Source organism: Quercus suber, unplaced genomic scaffold (genome assembly GCF_002906115.3).
Source record: "Quercus suber isolate HL8 unplaced genomic scaffold, Cork oak 2.0 scaffold_68, whole genome shotgun sequence".
Lineage (NCBI taxonomy): Eukaryota > Viridiplantae > Streptophyta > Magnoliopsida > Fagales > Fagaceae > Quercus > Quercus suber.
The window spans coordinates 2,224-7,491 of NW_027069533.1; the positions used below are offsets into that span (position 1 = coordinate 2,224).

At 33.2% G+C, this 5,268-nt stretch overlaps 1 non-coding gene across 1 annotated transcript; it reads right to left on the reverse strand.

Moving 5' to 3' along the window:
* Positions 1-1,017: 1,017 nt before the first annotated feature.
* Positions 1,018-1,106, reverse strand: TRNAY-GUA (transfer RNA tyrosine (anticodon GUA)). The gene is given in 2 exon segments: positions 1,018-1,053; positions 1,070-1,106. It is a non-coding gene; the product is annotated as a tRNA-Tyr (tRNA).
* Between the last annotated feature and the right edge of the window lie 4,162 nt (positions 1,107-5,268).

Consider the following 5,268-nt stretch of genomic DNA (forward strand, 5'->3'; position numbering starts at 1 on the left):
ATTCATGGGTACTATTGCACTTTTTGGTATTATTCATAGGTCTCACTGTACTATTTCAACTACCTTTTGTTTTATCATATTACTTTCAACAAAAAATTTTCAATTTCAGTTAAATAAGTTGTTTCTAAACGGTCACTAACAAAAACAACAATGTTGTAGACTAAAGGTCCGTTTGGGATCCGCTTATTTTGCTGAAACTCAAAACTTTTTTGCTGAATGTACTATAAACAAAGGTAAAAGTTAGCTGAAATAGTACAGTGAAACCTATGAATAGTAGCAAAAATAAGCTGAATAGTAAAATAAGTTGACAAATATAATCTTTGCAAAACAGACACTGAATAATTTATATATAACAGACGTGTTTATTTCAAATTCTTCAACATTATTTGAATTACCTATGAGAAATATTGCCAATCATTCAATTAGAAACAGACAGAGAAACCACATACAAACCCTCTAAGGCTGGTGGTGGTGAATCTTCTAACCATGCAATATCCTCATCTATATGCCTAGTATAGCGAGCTAAGGAGTGAGCAACCCTATTTGCACTTTGTCGGATACTCTTTATTTCCATATGCCGAAGACCGCCTGCAATACAATGAATATCATCATAAATATTGCCCAGCCGAGACATTGCACCACACCGTGAACACCCTTAGTTCTATGTGCTTTTTAATATAATTGTTAATAAATCATTTTTAAAAAAATTGACACAATTTTTATGGGAAGTATAAGAAGTTATCGAAAATATTAATTGTTTTTTTTTTTCCATAAAAAAGTTTTTAAAAATATATCTTAAATTAATGTTGCATTGGCACATCGTTAACTTTCCCTAATTAAAATGATTTGATGTAATTAAAGCAACTTTAAATTTCATTTTAATAGACTTAAACCGCCATTGAAAGGAAATTGACAACTTTGACAATAGGTTAAGTATTTTTTTTTTTTACCAACAAAACAAAACACATAGTAATGAAATTGTTTCATAAAATAAAACAAAAAACAAAAAAGGAGAGATCCGACCTGCCGGATTCGAACCAGCGACCTAAGGATGTCTGTTAGAGACCAACTACAGTCCTCCGCTCTACCAACTGAGCTAAGGTCGGATTTCGATATTTCCTACCAACTCTAAACTTACTCTATCTTCTATTTTTATTGTATTGCAAAATGGAAAGGAAAGAAAAACACTAACTATCAAAATGAATGATAGTTCCTTCTCAAAAAAAAAAAAAATGAACGATAGTTCAGTTCGGTCCAACCAAGCAGGCCACATCGAACGCAAGTGATACCGGTTCGTTATCCTCCTACTGCAAAGAGCGGAAGGTGGTCACCGCTCTGTAGAGTCACTGGACCCAGAGCTTTCGCCCAAAAGCCCATCGATTCAACCCCATCGCTTGAAACGGGAGAGCCAGCATGCGAGCCAAATTTGGGTTGGGCCAATTGTTCCATCTCCTTAAAGCCCCACTTAGGTTGCTACCTCATTGTCTATACTTAACCTGGTGATTTAATGTTTAGCAATCTCTATTCTAGCAATTAATTTTTGACATCATCCATGGAAAAAAAGAGGCATAATCTCACTTGTTTTACTCCTATTTTGTTCATTGCAAGCCTTTTTTGTACAGGGATCTTTATTTGATACGTAGAAGAATAGCTTTTTATTATCTATATATCACCAACACATAATTATGCTACAAGTTTGTTTCAAAACTATAAATTTAGAACTTGCCATCCATTAACATTACATTGTTTCTTAGCCAAGATGAGGATCCTCCATCAATTTCAGCTCATAAACAATTTGAGGAATGAGGCTTCACCCATTAGTGTTTAGCAAAGGAATTAGAGATTGCATGAAAGCTTCTAATACCCAAAGTTAATAGGCTAATATTGGCCACTATTCAACTGATGACTTGGGTCCATTGAAGACTGGTTTGTGCTGTGCATAGACAGATATGACTGTTAGTGTCAATTTGTGTACAAGTTAACTATAACAACCCAAACATAGATATTATTGCCTTATTTGAGTTCAAGCAAAGGACAGGTTGTTTCTTCGTATTGTATAAGAAGCAAACCTGTCATACAAAGGAATAGACATTGCCATACACAATTAGAAGGTTTTAATCAAGAAGTATCCATCACATTGCAAACAAATGTTGTTAACTGCTATGATGGAGAAGTAATTTTTAAGTTCTTCCTTCAATTCTTTTGTTTGGATTGATGAAGAACGGATAAAGACCCAAAGACAAGAAAGCCTCACTCCTGAAGGATGTGGAGAAAAATAAAACAAAATAGAGACTAAATCAGTACTGTACAGATTGAAAGGTCCTTCAACAATCTACTAGTCAACTACCATTCCTATGGCAATATTTTTGCAACTTTGATTGCTATTAATTCCATTGCTACACAAATTAAAAATTTTAAGCTGGAAGCTTGCCTGTACAACAATGGTTACCTTGGTAGACCAGCAAATTGTTAAAGGACTAATGTCCTTGATCTAGAACCTAGTCTGTATAATCAAACATATACACAAGTACACCTGTTTCCAGCAGGTAGAGTTTTTTTCATTTTTTTTTAGTTTTTTTACACCTCAAAAGAAAATAAATAGTACGGTTCCACATGTTTATACAAAAAACAAGCAGTTTGGTTAGCTCATTTCTATATGATCCTTTAGCAAATCATTAACTACAATGCACCCTATTGCTCTTCCTGCATCTTTCCAATGATTGATGTCTTCGTCTAAGATTGAATCTCTCCAGATTATATGGTGCTTCTGTCACACCCCAAACCCCAAAGAGTCCAAAGCATGAGAAAGATGTCTCAAAGTACCTATAGATTTTTCCATTTTGATAATCCAATCCACAAAAATCATATCAAGTACCAACATCAAGAATTATCATAATAATTCCATTAAATATACTCTCAAAGTAAGTCAGAGCTCTAAACAATAATTAAAAGGACCATTGGTTACAAAATAATAGAGGTCTAAATAAATAATTATATATCATCAGCTTGTCTCATCAGTGCGAATAAAGTCACAGCCACTATAATATACAAAAGAATGAGTTAAGCCTATTTTAAGATGTACATCATCTAATATCTCTATTACAAAAATTCAGCCTCTATCAATGGTTAGTCTAACTACTGTTAGCCACCAAAAAATGTCTTAAAAGATTGTTGCATACTCTGAAAAGTTTATAAAATAATGGAATGAGAACAAACCCAGTAAGTATCTTAATAATGGGTAGAGGAAATGCAAGTTCCATTTTCAATAATAGTAATATGATATGACAAGAATGATTGAATAATGAAACACAAAATTTTTCAAAGTAATACCTTGAATTATATACTAGAATCTGTGAGCACCAACAATATAATTTCTAAAGCCATAATATCTAATGTAAGGTAAATTATCATAAATATACCACATTACCACATAGACCAGTCAGGAGATCCACCTATTTATAACTGGCATGATATTGTCCTCTTTGGTATGCAACTCTTGGCCCCATGGACATTAACCTCACCCATACTCTCAAGGTTTTTCTCTCCCCCCATGGGTAGCAGAGAGAGCGCGTCAAATAAGACCTCTTTTGCATGTGGTCTTTTGGCCCCAAGACAACAAACTCACCTGCACACAATCAGGGAACTTCTTTCCCCCATGGGCAGCAGGGAAGAACACGTCATCCAAAGTGAAAGGGCACTGACCTGGATCTGATTCTGTTATCACAATACTACGAAAACCAAATCGGGTGATCACCAGGAATTCACACATGACATGGTGTTAAAACACATAAAGTTCAAGGTTACATTACTTTGAAACACATAGTTTATATCAAGCAGTTTCAGAAAAACCTTAAATAATTTAACTCCACAAAGTTTGTAAGGTTTTCAACTTCATTCTTGTCAAGAGATTTTCTATCAATTTCCACATAACAAGATAAGATAAGCAACTTTAAATTTTCTATATACCATAAAATCCATGATTTCCTTATCAAAAATTAAATAAAAGATGTTCATTTTTTCATATCAACAATTCATGCATTTCTCCAAATGCAATACCAAATATGATGCATTTTTCATATATATATATATATATATATATAATATATATATATATATATATATATATTAAGGTTATGACACAATAGTTTTAGGAAAAATATAGTTTCCATAGTTAGTTTCCAAAAGCGAGTCTAACAAAAAAAAAAAAAAAAACATTTATACAACATGGTTATTTCTCAAAAATTTCCATTAAAAAGCTACTTACCTCGCAACCGGAAAAGTCTAATTCTCCCAAGCTCCAAGGAGATAGCTAGAAACCTAAACAATATCAAGTAAACCTATCACATATAAGTATAGAGTTTGAAATTATATCTAGCTACAATTTAAGAATTGCCAAATGAGCACTTAATTAGGCAAGCCTATTATTTAACCTCATCAATAATAATATATTTCACTTCCAAAGTTTCTCAACAAATTGATTTACAAGGCATAAACTCAATTTATAAAGTTAACCCATTTAATATCATTTTCCAACATCATGACTAGCTTCCATAAAATTCACATTACATCATTAAAGACCCATGAAAGTAAAATCAAAATATCCTCCGAGACAAGAAATTTAGGACTTCAACAACTCCAAATAAAACCCAATGGAAATGGAAAAGTTAGATTTACCAATCATCACATGTTATATCTCAAAACCCCTAAATTTTCCATCATAAATAAACCTTAAGTAATCATCATTAGCACAAATCATACACCCACTCATCAAATACTCCACCAATACAAAACTCATACATAACAAACACATAAATATCACTTTTAATGCTCATAAAATCACATGGGCATCATTATTAAAACTTAGATAAAAATAACCTCAAAGCAAAAAGTATAAAACCCACAAAAAAAAAAAATAGAAATTTTTACCTCAAAAAAAAAAATGTGAAGGTACTCATGGGTTCTCAAGAATTTTTCCAGTGGTCTTGCCGGAAAATGATGGTGAGATGGTGGTTTGGAGTGAGTCTGGTAGGTGAGTGTGTGTGTGTGTGTGTTTAAGGGGATAAGGGGATGTGTGGAAATGAGTGGGGGGAAGAGGTGTTAGATGGGGCCCGGTGGAACTTAAAAAATCTGATCTTCTTCTTTCTTTCTTCTTTTTTTTTTTTTGTTGACTGACTGGGATGTTACAGCTTCTGTGTCCACCTTGGTTAGAATCATCATGCTTGTGAATACCCTCCCAATTGCCTGTTGTATATATTGCTTCCATTGCTG